Raw genomic sequence first — 18,068 nt, 5'->3', positions numbered from 1 at the left:
TTCCACACTGAAGGCATTCTATGATTTGGCATATCGTGTTTGCTACTGGCACTTTAGAAAAATGATCCAATTGGTCCTATTTCCTTGCTTTACCCAAGGCTCCCCAGTTCCCCTTTCAGAGTTTCAACTGGATCAGCTTCCCCCACCTTTCAGGTATGGAATTCCATATCTCAGCTCCTTGCTGTATATAATACATTCTCCTCCTCCTCTCTCCTGCTTCTTCTGCCAATGATCCCTTTCTTTGATCATCCTACCAGTTTCTCCTTACTTACTTTATTGAAATCCCTTTAGAACCAGAGAATTGTTACAACACTGAAGGAGTTTGTGTGAGCCATCGTATCTGCACAAACTCCCTGAATGAACATCATGACTCTGTGCCATTCTTTTTCTGATAATATGCAATTGTTTTTATTTAAATAGTCAATAATGATTAAAAAATCGTGAATTCTTCTGTTAAGTCTTCTCTTAAACTCTGCTGTAAGGGAATCAACCCCAGCTCTCTTGCAGTTCCATCTACCTGAAAATTTTTAAACTGGGTTTAACCTTCTCTCGACTCTTTCCAAGCACTTAGTATCATAGAATGGTTACTCCAAAGACAGTGGCCTTTTTTCGATTGCATCTGTGCTCACTCTTTGGAAGAGCTACTTAGCAAGTAAGTTTGCTTTCTATCTCACAGCCCTGCAAATCTTTTCTCTTGAGAAAACAATCCAATTCCTTGTTGCAAACTGTGATTGAATCTGCTTCCAGTCCCCTGTCAGGCCGTGTATTCCATTTCTGAGCCTCTCACTGCCTGGCAAGGTTTCTCCCCAAGTTGCACTTACTTCTTTTACCAATCAATGTCTGCTTGTTTTTGAGATTCTGCCACCGGGAACAATTACTCCCCATTTTCTCTATCCTCACCCCTCATGAGATTGAACACCTCTAACAAATCTCCTCTTCTCCTCTGAGGAAACAAGATTAACAGGCCCAGCTTCTCCGATTGAAGCCTCTCGCCTTAGAATCACTCTCATAAATGTTTCGGCACCCAACACATTCCAATACATCCACATTTCCAATGTGTTCTCATTCTGCATAAAGTCTGGTGCCCGGAATTGAATGCAATGCTCCAATTGTGACTTGGGCAGTGATTTGTAAAGGTTCACCATAATCTAGGAGCAAATTATTTCAGAGGTTGGAATCTGTACTGAAAACAACAAATGCTGGAGATCACAGCAGGTCAGACAACGTCCATGGAGAGAGAGCAAGCTAATGTTTTGAGTCGAGATGGCTCTTCATCAGAGCACCATAACCTTCTTGCTCATGTATTCTGTGCATCTATTTATAAAGCCTTGACATCATTCTTAAAATGTGCTGGCCAGAATTGGACTCAGTTGCTTCAATGTGTTTCATTTGTAAGCTGGGCAGACAGGTTGAGGGCCAACTTGTGGATCCATCCAGTACACGCGGTAAGAGTGGGAGAAATTCCTGGTCAGCCACATGATGGAAAGAATATTGAAACCTCTAGCATCACTATCCATAGTTCCAGACTCCAACATGTGTGTAAAAGAGCATGTAGCCACATGGAGCAACATGGACTCCCTCAGTGAACTGTATCACAGCACCACCACAATGTGGGTTTCATTGCAACCTCATTTGCTCCAATATTCTTGCTTGGTGGCCTTTCTTGGAAATGTTTGACCCCTTCCCATCTGTTCAGAGATGTGTTTCTGTGTTCCAATCAAACCCACTCTTCATTTTGAAACCAGCATTGCGTTAGGAAGTAATGTGCTTCTCCCTCTTATCGAAAGTCAACTTCTCCTGCTGCTTACTACTGCCTTATTTCACAATCCTGGTGGAATCGCATCTGGTAGGGCCTCTCTATGTGTTCTTGCAGTGCTGAGTATGGTGTACAGTGCACATGAAGGAGACAATATTTAGGAGAAATCTTTCCTGCGCCAAATCATGCACTGCCATCAATTTCCCATTTACTGTCAACTCCGGGATTGGCCTAAGGATGTAAATCTCCACAGGTCTTTGCTCTCAGTGGGTGGTCCTCCAACCCCCTGGATGCTAGCACCAGTCCCGTGACCGTCTGTCAACAGGATGAGTTGTTCTGTTTGGTTGGTGCAAACACTCGTGAACTCAGTTCATGGCTGAGAGGGAGAGTGGAATTTGGACAGTCAGATTCAGGCGGCTGCATTGTATCTCCCAGCAAGAGTGGTATTTGAAAGGCAAGGGGAATTGTTGGACTCCTGCATTCAGAGACATGCCAATGTAAGGTACACATTCAAAATGTCTGTCGCTGCATCGGAAATAACATCGTAGGCAAGGTGTCAGCCTGTGCAGCCAAAAGGCTTTACTGTTTGGATCAGTCCCAGTTACACTAAAACACCTTTAATCCTGAGAGTGAAAATGTTCAGTGCTTCAGAGAAGCAGGGAGAATATTTCTCACTGAATACTTACTGATACAGGAAAGAGTTTAAATGAATAAATCTGCTAAATTCCTGCAACTGCATAGAAATTTCTGATCGGTAAATAAAGAGTTAGCGGGTGCCTCGAATTTTTAATATAACAGTATTCATACAGTCTCTGTCTCTCTCTCTCTCTGTCTCCCTCTCTCTCTGTCTCCCTCTCTCTGCGTCTCTGTCTCGTTATACTTTCTTCGGAACATGTAGGAGGGCACATTGTCATGAGGAGTTCTTTCACCTGACGGTACAGTGCCTATCAGAGATGGGTAGAAATCACTGTGGAAGGACAGGAGGCCATTTGGCCCTTCGTATCAATGATGACATGTGAATTCCCACTTTCAGCCTAACTCTTACAGTGACCCATAGGGAGGAGGGCGTTAGTTGAGACTGCTCCTACCTCAGAGTCCCTTCAGACTTGAAGCATGAGGAAATTGTGGCACTAAAGCAAAAACAGAAACAGCAGATGCTGACAATCTGCAGTTGAAAATGCCAGAGGTACTCTGGCAGTATCTGTGGACAGAGGGGCAGAATGTACATTTCAGCCTTTAATCAGTTATTAGAAATGTAATCAAACTTGAGCAAGGGACTGGGGTCAGTGTGGGGGGGGGGGGGGAACAGAATGTGGGGGGGACACAGACTGTGGGGGGGGGACAGTGTGTGGGGGGACACAGACTGTGGGGGGAAGCAGACTGTGGGGGGGAGCAGAGTGTGGGGGGTACAGACTGTGGGGGGGGACAGAGTGTGGGGGGACAGTGTGTGGGGGGAACAGAGTGTGGGGGGTTGACAGAATGTGGGGGGATGGATTGTGGGGTGGGGACAGAGTGTGTTGGGGAACAGAGTGTGGGGAGACAGAGTGTGAGGGAGGGCAGAGTGTGAGGGGTGACAGAGTGTGTGGGGGGGGACAGAGTGTGGGGGAGGACAGAGTGTGGGGTGGGGAAGGAGTGTTGGGCAACAGAGTGTGTGGGGGGACATAGTGTGGGGTGGGGACAGAGTGTTGGGGAACAGAATGTGTGGGGGGACAGAGTATGTGGGGGGGGACAGAGTGTGGGGAAGGACAGAGTGTGGGGTAACAGAGTGTGGGGTGACAGATGTGGGGGTGACAGAGTGTGGGGTGTTGACAGAATGTGGGGGGATGGAGTGTGGGGTGGGACAGAGTGTTGGGGTACAGAGTGTGTGGGGGGACTGAGTGTGTGGGGTGGGACAGAGTGTGGGGGGGGGACAGGGTGTAGGGGGACAGAGTGTGAGGGGGGACAGAGTGTGAGGGGTGACGAGTGTGTGAGGTGGGACAGAGTGTGGGGGGGACAGAGTGGGGGGGAGTACAGAGTGTGGGGTGAAAGATGTGGGGGTGACAGAGTGTGGGGGGCACAGAGTGTGGGGGACAGAGTGTGGGGTGGGGACAGAGTGTGAGGGAATAGAGTGTGTGGGGGAGACAGAGTGTGGGAGGGGACAGAGTGTGGGGTGACAGTGTGTGGGGGGGAGCAGAGTGTGGGGGTACAGAGTGAGGGGGTGACAGAGTGTGGGGGGTTGACAGAATGTGGCGGGACAGAGTGTGGGATGGGGACAGACTGTTGGGGAACAGGGTGTGTGGGGGGTACAGAGTGTGGGGTGGGGACAGAGTGTGGGGGAATAGAGTATGTGGGGGAGACAGAGTGTGGGGTGACAGTGTGTGGGGGGGACAGAGTGTGGGGGGACAGAGTGTGGGGATGACAGTGTGTGGGGGGAAGCAGAGTGTGGGGGGACAGAGTGAGGGGTGGGGATAGAGTGTTGGGGAACAGAGTGTTGGGGAACAGAGTGTGTGGGGTGACAGAATGTGGGGGGGGGCAGAGTGTGGGGGGTTGACAGAATGTGGCAGGACAGAGTGTGGGGTGGGGACAGACTGTTGGGGAACAGGGTGTGGGGGGGTACAGAGTGTGGGGTGGGGACAGAGTGTTGGGGAACAGAGTGTGTGGGGGAACAGAGTGTGTGGGGTGACAGAGTGTGGGGATGACAGAGTGTGGGGGGTACAGACTGTGGGGGGGGGCAGAGTGTGGGGGTGACAGAGTGTGGGGGTTTGACAGAATGTGGGGGGACAGAGTGTGGGGTGACAGTGCGTGGGGGGTTGACAGAATGTGGGGGGACAGAGTGTGGAGTGGGGACAGACTGTTGGGGAACAGAGTGTGTGGGGGGACAGAGTGTGTGGGGGGACAGAGTGTGGGAGGGACAGAGTGTGGGGTGACAGAGTGTGTGGGGTGACAGAGTGTGGGGGGGACAGAGTGTGGGGGTGAGCAGAGTGTGGGGGGACAGAGTGTGGGGGGGACAGAGTGTGGGGTGACAGAGTGTGTGGGGTGACAGAGTGTGTGGGGTGACAGAGTGTGTGGGGGGGACATAATGTGGGGGGGCAGAGTGTGGGGGGGACAGAGTGTGGGGGGACAGAGTGTGTGGGGTGACAGAGTGTGTGGGGGGGACAGAATGTGGGGGGGACAGAGTGTGGGGGAAAAGAGTATGGGGGTGACAGAGTGTGTGGGGTGACAGAGGGTGGGGGGAAACAGAGTGTAGGGGTGACAGAGTGTGGGGGGGACAGAGTGTGTGGGGTGGGACAGGGTGTGGGTGTGACAGAGTGTGGGGGGACAGAGTGTGGGGGCTTGACAGAGTGTGTGGGGTGACAGAGTGTGGGATGACAGAGTGTGGGGGGACAGACTGTGGGGGGGGACAGAGTGTGGGGGTGACAGAGTGAGGGGGTTTGACAGAATGAGGGGGGACAAAGTGTGGGGGTGATAGAGGGTGGGGTGGGACAGAGTGTGGGGGGACAGAGTGTGGGAGAATAGAGTGTGTGAGGGAGATAGAGTTTGGGGGAGGACAGAGTGTGAGGTGACAGTTTGTTGGGGGGGGGCAGAGTGTGGGGGACAGAGTGAGGGGGGACATAGTTTGGGGGGTTGACAGAATGTTGGGGGACAGAGTGTGGGCGTGACAGAGTGTGTGGGGTGACAGAGCGTGGGGGATGACAGAGTGTGGGGGGGACAGAGTGTGGGGGGGGACAGAGTGTGGGGGGGACAGAGTGTGGGGGTGACAGAGTGTGGGGATGACAGACTGTGGGGGGTACAGACTGTGGGGGGGGCAGAGTGTGGGGGTGACAGAGTGTGGGGGTTTGACAGAATGTGGGGGGACAGAGTGTGGGGTGACAGTGTGTGGGGGGTTGACAGAATGTGGGGGGACAGAGTGTGGGGTGGGGACAGACTGTTGGGGAACAGAGTGTGTGGGGGGACAGAGTGTGTGGGGGGACAGAGTGAGTGGGGTGACAGAGTGTGGGGGGGAACAGAGTGTGGGGGGTACAGACTGTGGGGGGGGGCAGAGTGTGGGGGTGACAGAGTGTGGGGGTTTGACAGATTGTGGGAGGACAGAGTGTGGGGGTAACAGAGGGTGGGGGGGGAAGAGAGTGTGGGGGGACAGAGTGGGGGGTTGATATAATGTGGGGGGACAGAGTGTGGGGGCAACAGAGGGCGGGGGGGAACAGAGTGTGGGGGTGACAGAGTGTGGGGGTGACAGAGTGTGGGGGGGACAGTGTGTGGGGGGGGACAGAGTGTGGGGGGGACAGTGTGTGGGGGGGAGCAGAGTGTGGGGGTACAGAGTGAGGGGGTGACAGAGTGTGGGGGGTTGACAGAATGTGGCGGGACAGAGTGTGGGATGGGGACAGACTGTTGGGGAACAGGGTGTGTGGGGGGTACAGAGTGTGGGGTGGGGACAGAGTGTGGGGGAATAGAGTATGTGGGGGAGACAGAGTGTGGGGTGACAGTGTGTGGGGGGGACAGAGTGTGGGGGGACAGAGTGTGGGGATGACAGTGTGTGGGGGGAAGCAGAGTGTGGGGGGACAGAGTGAGGGGTGGGGATAGAGTGTTGGGGAACAGAGTGTTGGGGAACAGAGTGTGTGGGGTGACAGAATGTGGGGGGGGGCAGAGTGGGGGGGCAGAGTGTGGGGGGTTGACAGAATGTGGCGGGACAGAGTGTGGGGTGGGGACAGACTGTTGGGGAACAGGGTGTGGGGGGGTACAGAGTGTGGGGTGGGGACAGAGTGTTGGGGAACAGAGTGTGTGGGGGAACAGAGTGTGTGGGGTGACAGAGTGTGGGGATGACAGAGTGTGGGGGGTACAGACTGTGGGGGGGGGCAGAGTGTGGGGGTGACAGAGTGTGGGGGTTTGACAGAATGTGGGGGGACAGAGTGTGGGGTGACAGTGCGTGGGGGGTTGACAGAATGTGGGGGGACAGAGTGTGGAGTGGGGACAGACTGTTGGGGAACAGAGTGTGTGGGGGGACAGAGTGTGTGGGGGGACAGAGTGTGGGAGGGACAGAGTGTGGGGTGACAGAGTGTGTGGGGTGACAGAGTGTGGGGGGGACAGAGTGTGGGGGTGAGCAGAGTGTGGGGGGACAGAGTGTGGGGGGGACAGAGTGTGGGGTGACAGAGTGTGTGGGGTGACAGAGTGTGTGGGGTGACAGAGTGTGTGGGGGGGACATAATGTGGGGGGGCAGAGTGTGGGGGGGACAGAGTGTGGGGGGACAGAGTGTGTGGGGTGACAGAGTGTGTGGGGGGGACAGAATGTGGGGGGGACAGAGTGTGGGGGAAAAGAGTATGGGGGTGACAGAGTGTGTGGGGTGACAGAGGGTGGGGGGAAACAGAGTGTAGGGGTGACAGAGTGTGGGGGGGACAGAGTGTGTGGGGTGGGACAGGGTGTGGGTGTGACAGAGTGTGGGGGGACAGAGTGTGGGGGCTTGACAGAGTGTGTGGGGTGACAGAGTGTGGGATGACAGAGTGTGGGGGGACAGACTGTGGGGGGGGACAGAGTGTGGGGGTGACAGAGTGAGGGGGTTTGACAGAATGAGGGGGGACAAAGTGTGGGGGTGATAGAGGGTGGGGTGGGACAGAGTGTGGGGGGACAGAGTGTGGGAGAATAGAGTGTGTGAGGGAGATAGAGTTTGGGGGAGGACAGAGTGTGAGGTGACAGTTTGTTGGGGGGGGGCAGAGTGTGGGGGACAGAGTGAGGGGGGACATAGTTTGGGGGGTTGACAGAATGTTGGGGGACAGAGTGTGGGCGTGACAGAGTGTGTGGGGTGACAGAGCGTGGGGGATGACAGAGTGTGGGGGGGACAGAGTGTGGGGGGGGACAGAGTGTGGGGGGGACAGAGTGTGGGGGTGACAGAGTGTGGGGATGACAGACTGTGGGGGGTACAGACTGTGGGGGGGGCAGAGTGTGGGGGTGACAGAGTGTGGGGGTTTGACAGAATGTGGGGGGACAGAGTGTGGGGTGACAGTGTGTGGGGGGTTGACAGAATGTGGGGGGACAGAGTGTGGGGTGGGGACAGACTGTTGGGGAACAGAGTGTGTGGGGGGACAGAGTGTGTGGGGGGACAGAGTGAGTGGGGTGACAGAGTGTGGGGGGGAACAGAGTGTGGGGGGTACAGACTGTGGGGGGGGGCAGAGTGTGGGGGTGACAGAGTGTGGGGGTTTGACAGATTGTGGGAGGACAGAGTGTGGGGGTAACAGAGGGTGGGGGGGGAAGAGAGTGTGGGGGGACAGAGTGGGGGGTTGATATAATGTGGGGGGACAGAGTGTGGGGGCAACAGAGGGCGGGGGGGAACAGAGTGTGGGGGTGACAGAGTGTGGGGGTGACAGAGTGTGGGGGGGACAGTGTGTGGGGGTGGACAGAGTGTGGGGGGGGAAGCAGAGTATGGGGGGACAGAGTGAGGGGGTGACAGAGTGTCAGGGGTTGACAGAATGTGGGGGGACGGAGTGTGGGGTGGGGACAGAGTGTTGGGGAACAGAGTGTGGGGTGGGGACAGAGTGTGAGGGGACAGATTGTGGGGAGGACAGAGTGTGGGGGGAACAGAGTGTAGGGGTGACAGAGTGTGGGGGAACAGAGTGTGAGAGGTGACAGAGTGTGGGGGAGGACAGAGTGTGGGGTGACAGATGTGGGGTGACAGATGTGGGGGGCACAGAGTCTGGGGGGCACAGAGTGTGGGGGGACAGAGTGTGGGGTGGGGACAGAGTGTGGGGGAATAGAGTGTGTGGGGGAGACAGAGTGTGTGGGGGGACAGATTGTGGGGATGACAGAGTGTGGGGATGACAGAGTGTGGGGGGGAGCAAAGTGTGGGGGGAGAGAGTGAGGGGGTGACAGAGTGTGGAGGGTTGACAGAAGGTGGGGGGACAGAGTGTGAGGTGGGTACAGAGTGTTGGGGAACAGAGTGTGTGGGGGGGACAGAGTGTGGGGGGGACAGAGTATGTGGGGGGGAACAGAGTGTGTGGGGTGACAGAGTGTGTGGGGGGAACAGAGTGTGGGGGAGGAGAGAGTGTGGGGTGACAGAGTGTGGGGAGCACAGAGTGTGGAGGAACAGAGTGTGGGGTGGGGACAGAGTGTGGGGGAATAGAGTGTGTGGGGGAGACAGAGTGTGGGAGGGGACAGAGTGTGGGGTGACAGAGTGTGGGGAGCACAGAGTGTGGAGGAACAGAGTGTGGGGTGGGGACAGAGTGTGGGGGAATAGAGTGTGTGGGGGAGACAGAGTGTGGGGATGACAGTGTGTGGGGGGAAGCAGAGTGTGGGGGGACAGAGTGAGGGGTGGGGATAGAGTGTTGGGGAACAGAGTGTTGGGGAACAGAGTGTATGGGGGGGCAGAGTGTGTGGGGTGACAGAATGTAGGGGGGGGGCAGAGTGTGGGGGGGACAGAGTGTGGGTGGAAAGAGTGTGGGGGTGACAGAGTGTGGGGTGACAGAGTGTGGGAGGGAGCAGAGTATGGGGTGGGACAGAGTGTGGGGGACAGAGTGTGTGGGGTGGGACAGAGTGTGGGGGGGAAGCAGAGTGTGGGGGTGACAGAGTGTGGGGGTGACAGAGTGTGGGGGGGGGACAGAGTGTGGAGGACAGAGTGTGGGGGGACAGAGTGTGTTGGGTGGGACAGAGTGTGAGGGTGACAGAGTGTGGGGGGGAAACAGAGTGTGGGGGTGTCAGAGTGTGGGAGGTACAGACTGTGGGGGAGGGACAGAGTGTGGGGGGGCAGAGTGTAGGGGGGCAGAGTGTGTGGGGTGGGACAGAGTGTGAGGGTGACAGAGTGTGGGGGGGAGCAGAGTGTGGGGTGATAGAGTGAGGGGGTGACAGAGTGTGGGGGGGGGACAGAGTGTGGAGGACAGAGTGTGGGGGGACAGAGTGTGTTGGGTGGGACAGAGTGTGAGGGTGACAGAGTGTGGGGGGGAAACAGAGTGTGGGGGTGTCAGAGTGTGGGAGGTACAGACTGTGGGGGAGGGACAGAGTGTGGGGGGGCAGAGTGTAGGGGGGCAGAGTGTGTGGGGTGGGACAGAGTGTGAGGGTGACAGAGTGTGGGGGGGAGCAGAGTGTGGGGTGATAGAGTGAGGGGGTGACAGAGTGTGGGGGGACAGAGTGTAGGGGAATAGAGTGTGTTGGGGAGACAGAGTGTGGGGGGGGGCAGAGTGTGGGCAGACAGTGTGTGCGGGGGACAGAGTGTGGGGGACAGGGTGTGGGGATGACAGAGTGTGGGGGGACAGAGTGAGGGGATGACAGTGTGGGGGGTTGACAGAATGTGGGGGGACAGTGTGTGGGGGTGACAGAGGGTGGGGGGAACAGAGTGTGGGGGGACAGACTGTGTGGGGGAATAGAGTGTGTTGGGGAGACAGAGTGTGGGGGGGGGATAGAGTGTGGGGTGACAGTGTGTGGGGGGACAGAGTGTGGGTGGTTGACAGAATGTGGGTGGACGGAGTGTGGGGTGGGGACAGAGTGTTGGGGAACAGAGTGTGTGGGTGGGACAGAGTGTGTGGGGTGACAGAGTGTGTGGGGGGGACAGAGTGTGGGGAGGGGACAGAGTGTGAAGGGGGACAGAGTGTGGGGGGAAAGAGTGTGTGGGTGACAGTGTGGGGTGACAGAGTGTGGGGGGAAGCACAGTGTGGGGGGACAAAGTGAGGGGGTGACAGAGTGTGGGGTGTTGACAGAATGTGGGGGGACGGAGTGTGGGGTGGGGACAGAGTGTTGGGGAACAGAGTGTGTGGAGGGAACAGAGTGTGTGGGGGGAAACAGAGTGTGTGGGGGGAAACAGAGTGTGTGGGGGGACAGAGTGTGGGGAGGGGACAGAGTGTGGGGGTGACAGAGTGTGGGGGTGAGCAGAGTGTGGGGGTGAGCAGAGTGTGGGGGTGACAGAGTGTGGGGTGGAACAGAGTGTGGGGTGGGACAGAGTGTGGGGTGTGACAGAGTGTGGGGGGGGACAGAGTGTGGGGGCTTGACAGAGTGTGTGGGGTGACAGAGTGTGGGGGGTGACAGAGTGTGGGGTGACAGAGTGTGGGGGGACAGACTGTGGGGGGGGACAGAGTGTGGGGGTGACAGAGTGTGGGGGGACAGAGTGAGGGGTGACAGAGTGAGGGGGTTTGACAGAATGAGGGGGGACAAAGTGTGGGGGTGATAGAGGGTGGGGTGGGACAGAGTGTGGGGGGACAGAGTGTGGGAGAATAGAGTGTGTGAGGGAGATAGAGTTTGGGGGGGGGACAGAGTGTGAGGTGACAGTTTGTTGGGGGGGGGGACAGAGTGTGGGGAGACAGAGTGTGGGATGACAGAGTGTGGGGGGAGCAGAGTGTGGGGGGATAGAGTAGGGGGGAGCAGAGTGTGGGGGACAGAGTGAGGGGGGGACATAGTTTGGGGGGTTGACAGAATGTTGGGGGACAGAGTGTGGGGGTGACAGAGTGTGTGGGGTGACAGAGCGTGGGGGGTGACAGAGTGTGGGGGGGACAGAGTGTGGGGGGGTGACAGAGTGTGGGGGGGGACAGAGTGTGGGGGGGACAGAGTGTGGGGGTGACAGAGTGTGGCGGGGACAGAGTGTGGCGGGGACAGAGTGTGGGGGGGGAGCGACAGAGTATGGGGGTGACAGAATGTGGGGTGACAGAGTGTGGGGGTGACAGAGTGTGGGGGGGGACAGAGTGTGGGGGGGGACAGAGTGTGGGGGGGACAGAGTGTGGGGGTGACAGAGTGTGGGGGGGGGCGAAAGAGTGTGGGGAGGGGACAGAGTGTGGGGGTGACTGAGTGTGGGGGGGTGATAGAGTGTGGGGGGCCAGAGTGTGGGGGGACAGAATGTGTTGGGGGAACAGAGTGTGACGTGACAGAGTGTGGGGGCTTGACAGAGTGTGGGAGGGGAGCAGAGTGTGGGAGGGGAGCAGAGTGTGGGGAGGGGACAGAGTGTGGGGGTGACTGAGTGTGGGGGGGTGATAGAGTGTGGGGGGCCAGAGTGTGGGGGGACAGAGTGTGGGGATGGCAGAGGTTGGGTTGACAGAGTGTGGAGGTGACAGAGTGTGTGGGGGGACAGAGTGTGTGGGGCGGGGGACAGAGTGTAGGGGGACAAAGTGTGGGGGGTGACCGAGTGTGGGGGGATGACCGAGTGTGGGGGGGTTGACAGAGTGTGTGGGGGGGTGACAGAGTGTGGGAGGGGGGCAGAGTGTGGGGGGGACAGAGTGTGGGGGGATAGAATGTGTTGGGGGAACAGAGTGTGAGGTGACAGAGTGTGGGGGCTTGACAGAGTGTGGGAGGGGGCAGAGTGTGGGGGGTGACAGAGTGTGGGGGGGTGACAGAGTGTGGGAGGGGGGCAGAGTGTGGGGGGGACAGAGTGTGGGGGGATAGAATGTGTTGGGGGAACAGAGTGTGAGGTGACAGAGTGTGGGGGCTTGACAGAGTGGGGGCTTGACAGTGTGTGGGAGGGGAGCAGAGTGTGGGAGGGTACAGAGTGTGGGGGGGGACAGAGCGTGGGGGGGTGACAGAGTGTGGGAGGGGAGCAGAGTGTGGGAGGGACAGAGTGTGGGGGGGGACAGAGTGTGGGGGGACAGAATGTGTTGGGGGAACAGAGTGTGACGTGACAGAGTGTGGGGGCTTGACAGAGTGTGGGAGGGGAGCAGAGTGTGGGAGGGGAGCAGAGTGTGGGGAGGGGACAGAGTGTGGGGGTGACTGAGTGTGGGGGGGTGATAGAGTGTGGGGGGCCAGAGTGTGGGGGGGACAGAGTGTGGGGATGGCAGAGGTTGGGTTGACAGAGTGTGGAGGTGACAGAGTGTGTGGGGGGACAGAGTGTGTGGGGCGGGGGACAGAGTGTAGGGGGACAAAGTGTGGGGGGTGACCGAGTGTGGGGGGGTTGACAGAGTGTGTGGGGGGTGACAGAGTGTGGGCGGGGACAGAGTGTGGGGGGTACCGAGTTTGAGGGGACAGAGTGTGTTGGGGGAACAGAGTGTGAGGTGATAGAGTGTGGGGGGTGACAGAGTGTGGGAGGGGAGCAGAGTGTGGGGGTGTACAGAGTGTGGGGGGACAGAGTGTGTTGGGAGGACAGAGTGTGAGGTGACAGAGTGTGGGGGCTTGACAGAGTGTGGGGGCTTGACAGTGTGTGGGGTGACAGAGCGTGGGGGGGTGACAGAGTGTGGGAGGGGAGCAGAGTGTGGGAGGGTACAGAGTGTGGGGGGACAGAATGTGTTGGGGGAACAGAGTGTGAGGTGACAGAGTGTGGGGGCTTGACAGAGTGTGGGAGGGGAGCAGAGTGTGGGAGGGGAGCAGAGTGTGGGAGGGGAGCAGAGTGTGTGGGGGGGGTACAGAGTGTGGGGGGGTACAGAGTGTGGGGGATTACAGAGTGTGGGGGGCTACAGAGTGTGGGGGGGTACAGAGTGTAGGGGGTACAGAACGGTGGGGGGGGTACAGAATGTGGGGGGATACAGAGTGTGGGGGGTTACAGAGTGTGGGAGGGGAGCAGAGTGTGGGGGTACAGAGTATGGGGGGTAGAGAGTGTGGGGGGTACAGAGTGTGGGGTACAGAGTGTGGGGGGGTACAGAGTGTGGGGGGGGTACAGAGTGTGGGGGGACAGAGTGTGGGGTGACAGAGTGTGGGGGGACAGAGTGTGGTGGGGTACAGAGTGTGGGGGGGTACAGAGTGTGGTGGGACAGAGTGTGGTGGGACAGAGTGTGGGGGGGTACAGAGTGTGGGGGTGTACAGAGTGTGGGGGGACAGAGTGTGGTGGGACAGAGTGTGGGGGGACAGAGTGTGGGTGGACAGAGTGTGGGGGTACAGAGTGTGGGGGGGTACAGAGTGTGGGGGGGGTACAGAGTGTGGGGGTACAGAGTGTGGTGGGACAGAGTGTGGGGGGGTACAGAGTGTGGGGGGGTACAGAGTGTGGGGGGACAGAGTCTGGGGAGACAGAGTCTGGGGGGACAGAGTCTGGGGGGACAGAGTGTGGGGGGGTACAGAGTGTGGGGGGACAGAGTGTGGGGGGGTACAGAGTATGGGGTGGGACAGAGTGTGGGGGGACAGAGTGTGTGGGGTGGGACAGAGTGTGGGGGGGAAGCAGAGTGTGGGGGGTGACAGAGTGTGGGGGTGACAGAGTGTGGGGGGGGGACAGAGTGTGGAGGACAGAGTGTGGGGGGACAGAGTGTGTTGGGTGGGACAGAGTGTGAGGGTGACAGAGTGTGGGGGGGAAACAGAGTGTGGGGGTGTCAGAGTGTGGGAGGTACAGACTGTGGGGGAGGGACAGAGTGTGGGGGGGCAGAGTGTAGGGGGGCAGAGTGTGTGGGGTGGGACAGAGTGTGAGGGTGACAGAGTGTGGGGGGGAGCAGAGTGTGGGGTGATAGAGTGAGGGGGTGACAGAGTGTGGGGGGGGGACAGAGTGTGGAGGACAGAGTGTGGGGGGACAGAGTGTGTTGGGTGGGACAGAGTGTGAGGGTGACAGAGTGTGGGGGGGAAACAGAGTGTGGGGGGTGTCAGAGTGTGGGAGGTACAGACTGTGGGGGAGGGACAGAGTGTGGGGGGGCAGAGTGTAGGGGGGCAGAGTGTGTGGGGTGGGACAGAGTGTGAGGGTGACAGAGTGTGGGGGGGAGCAGAGTGTGGGGTGATAGAGTGAGGGGGTGACAGAGTGTGGGGGGACAGAGTGTAGGGGAATAGAGTGTGTTGGGGAGACAGAGTGTGGGGGGGGGCAGAGTGTGGGCAGACAGTGTGTGCGGGGGACAGAGTGTGGGGGACAGGGTGTGGGGATGACAGAGTGTGGGGGGACAGAGTGAGGGGATGACAGTGTGGGGGGTTGACAGAATGTGGGGGGACAGTGTGTGGGGGTGACAGAGGGTGGGGGGGAACAGAGTGTGGGGGGACAGACTGTGTGGGGGAATAGAGTGTGTTGGGGAGACAGAGTGTGGGGGGGGGATAGAGTGTGGGGTGACAGTGTGTGGGGGGACAGAGTGTGGGTGGTTGACAGAATGTGGGTGGACGGAGTGTGGGGTGGGGACAGAGTGTTGGGGAACAGAGTGTGTGGGTGGGACAGAGTGTGTGGGGTGACAGAGTGTGTGGGGGGGACAGAGTGTGGGGAGGGGACAGAGTGTGAAGGGGGACAGAGTGTGGGGGGAAAGAGTGTGTGGGTGACAGTGTGGGGTGACAGAGTGTGGGGGGAAGCACAGTGTGGGGGGACAAAGTGAGGGGGTGACAGAGTGTGGGGTGTTGACAGAATGTGGGGGGACGGAGTGTGGGGTGGGGACAGAGTGTTGGGGAACAGAGTGTGTGGAGGGAACAGAGTGTGTGGGGGGAAACAGAGTGTGTGGGGGGAAACAGAGTGTGTGGGGGGACAGAGTGTGGGGAGGGGACAGAGTGTGGGGGTGACAGAGTGTGGGGGTGAGCAGAGTGTGGGGGTGAGCAGAGTGTGGGGGTGACAGAGTGTGGGGTGGAACAGAGTGTGGGGTGGGACAGAGTGTGGGGTGTGACAGAGTGTGGGGGGGGACAGAGTGTGGGGGCTTGACAGAGTGTGTGGGGTGACAGAGTGTGGGGGGTGACAGAGTGTGGGGTGACAGAGTGTGGGGGGACAGACTGTGGGGGGGGACAGAGTGTGGGGGTGACAGAGTGTGGGGGGACAGAGTGAGGGGTGACAGAGTGAGGGGGTTTGACAGAATGAGGGGGGACAAAGTGTGGGGGTGATAGAGGGTGGGGTGGGACAGAGTGTGGGGGGACAGAGTGTGGGAGAATAGAGTGTGTGAGGGAGATAGAGTTTGGGGGGGGGACAGAGTGTGAGGTGACAGTTTGTTGGGGGGGGGGACAGAGTGTGGGGAGACAGAGTGTGGGATGACAGAGTGTGGGGGGAGCAGAGTGTGGGGGGATAGAGTAGGGGGGAGCAGAGTGTGGGGGACAGAGTGAGGGGGGGACATAGTTTGGGGGGTTGACAGAATGTTGGGGGACAGAGTGTGGGGGTGACAGAGTGTGTGGGGTGACAGAGCGTGGGGGATGACAGAGTGTGGGGGGACAGAGTGTGGGGGGGTGACAGAGTGTGGGGGGGACAGAGTGTGGGGGGGACAGAGTGTGGGGGTGACAGAGTGTGGCGGGGACAGAGTGTGGGGGGGGAGCGACAGAGTATGGGGGTGACAGAATGTGGGGTGACAGAGTGTGGGGGTGACAGAGTGTGGGGGGGGACAGAGTGTGGGGGGGGACAGAGTGTGGGGGGGACAGAGTGTGGGGGTGACAGAGTGTGGGGAGGGGACAGAGTGTGGGGGTGACTGAGTGTGGGGGGGTGATAGAGTGTGGGGGGCCAGAGTGTGGGGGGACAGAATGTGTTGGGGGAACAGAGTGTGACGTGACAGAGTGTGGGGGCTTGACAGAGTGTGGGAGGGGAGCAGAGTGTGGGAGGGGAGCAGAGTGTGGGGAGGGGACAGAGTGTGGGGGTGACTGAGTGTGGGGGGGTGATAGAGTGTGGGGGGCCAGAGTGTGGGGGGACAGAGTGTGGGGATGGCAGAGGTTGGGTTGACAGAGTGTGGAGGTGACAGAGTGTGTGGGGGGACAGAGTGTGTGGGGCGGGGGACAGAGTGTAGGGGGACAAAGTGTGGGGGGTGACCGAGTGTGGGGGGATGACCGAGTGTGGGGGGGTTGACAGAGTGTGTGGGGGGGTGACAGAGTGTGGGAGGGGGGCAGAGTGTGGGGGGGACAGAGTGTGGGGGGATAGAATGTGTTGGGGGAACAGAGTGTGAGGTGACAGAGTGTGGGGGCTTGACAGAGTGTGGGAGGGGGCAGAGTGTGGGGGGGGACAGAGTGTGGGGGGGTGACAGAGTGTGGGAGGGGGGCAGAGTGTGGGGGGGACAGAGTGTGGGGGGATAGAATGTGTTGGGGGAACAGAGTGTGAGGTGACAGAGTGTGGGGGCTTGACAGAGTGGGGGCTTGACAGTGTGTGGGAGGGGAGCAGAGTGTGGGAGGGTACAGAGTGTGGGGGGGGACAGAGCGTGGGGGGGTGACAGAGTGTGGGAGGGGAGCAGAGTGTGGGAGGGACAGAGTGTGGGGGGGGACAGAGTGTGGGGGGACAGAATGTGTTGGGGGAACAGAGTGTGACGTGACAGAGTGTGGGGGCTTGACAGAGTGTGGGAGGGGAGCAGAGTGTGGGAGGGGAGCAGAGTGTGGGGAGGGGACAGAGTGTGGGGGTGACTGAGTGTGGGGGGGTGATAGAGTGTGGGGGGCCAGAGTGTGGGGGGACAGAGTGTGGGGATGGCAGAGGTTGGGTTGACAGAGTGTGGAGGTGACAGAGTGTGTGGGGGGACAGAGTGTGTGGGGCGGGGGACAGAGTGTAGGGGGACAAAGTGTGGGGGGTGACCGAGTGTGGGGGGATGACCGAGTGTGGGGGGGGTGACAGAGTGTGGGCGGGGACAGAGTGTGGGGGGTACCGAGTTTGAGGGGACAGAGTGTGTTGGGGGAACAGAGTGTGAGGTGATAGAGTGTGGGGGGTGACAGAGTGTGGGAGGGGAGCAGAGTGTGGGGGTGTACAGAGTGTGGGGGGACAGAGTGTGTTGGGAGGACAGAGTGTGTTGGGGGAACAGAGTGTGAGGTGACAGAGTGTGGGGGCTTGACAGAGTGTGGGGGCTTGACAGTGTGTGGGGTGACAGAGCGTGGGGGGGTGACAGAGTGTGGGAGGGGAGCAGAGTGTGGGAGGGTACAGAGTGTGGGGGGACAGAATGTGTTGGGGGAACAGAGTGTGAGGTGACAGAGTGTGGGGGCTTGACAGAGTGTGGGAGGGGAGCAGAGTGTGGGAGGGGAGCAGAGTGTGGGAGGGGAGCAGAGTGTGTGGGGGGGTACAGAGTGTGGGGGGGTACAGAGTGTGGGGGATTACAGAGTGTGGGGGGCTACAGAGTGTGGGGGGGTACAGAGTGTAGGGGGTACAGAACGGTGGGGGGGTACAGAATGTGGGGGGATACAGAGTGTGGGGGGTTACAGAGTGTGGGAGGGGAGCAGAGTGTGGGGGTACAGAGTATGGGGGGTAGAGAGTGTGGGGGGTACAGAGTGTGGGGGTACAGAGTGTGGGGGGGTACAGAGTGTGGGGGGGTACAGAGTGTGGGGGGACAGAGTGTGGGGTGACAGAGTGTGGGGGGACAGAGTGTGGTGTGGTACAGAGTGTGGGGGGGTACAGAGTGTGGGGGTACAGAGTGTGGTGGGACAGAGTGTGGGGGGGTACAGAGTGTGGGGGTGTACAGAGTGTGGGGGGACAGAGTGTGGTGGGACAGAGTGTGGGGGGACAGAGTGTGGGTGGACAGAGTGTGGGGGTACAGAGTGTGGGGGGGTACAGAGTGTGGGGGGGTACAGAGTGTGGGGGTACAGAGTGTGGTGGGACAGAGTGTGGGGGGGTACAGAG

General features: G+C 59.2%; 1 protein-coding gene across 12 annotated transcripts in view; it reads left to right on the top strand.

Annotated features, from left to right (window-relative positions):
• Positions 1-18,068, top strand: part of kank2 (KN motif and ankyrin repeat domains 2) — a 188,399-nt gene that overhangs the window by 108,668 nt on the left and 61,663 nt on the right. The gene's annotated exons all lie outside the window — the stretch shown is intronic.

The sequence above is a fragment of the Chiloscyllium punctatum genome, chromosome 46, assembly GCF_047496795.1.
Source record: "Chiloscyllium punctatum isolate Juve2018m chromosome 46, sChiPun1.3, whole genome shotgun sequence".
Lineage (NCBI taxonomy): Eukaryota > Metazoa > Chordata > Chondrichthyes > Orectolobiformes > Hemiscylliidae > Chiloscyllium > Chiloscyllium punctatum.
The sequence above is the reverse complement of the archived record's forward strand: the minus strand, read 5'-3'. Positions and strand labels throughout refer to the sequence as shown.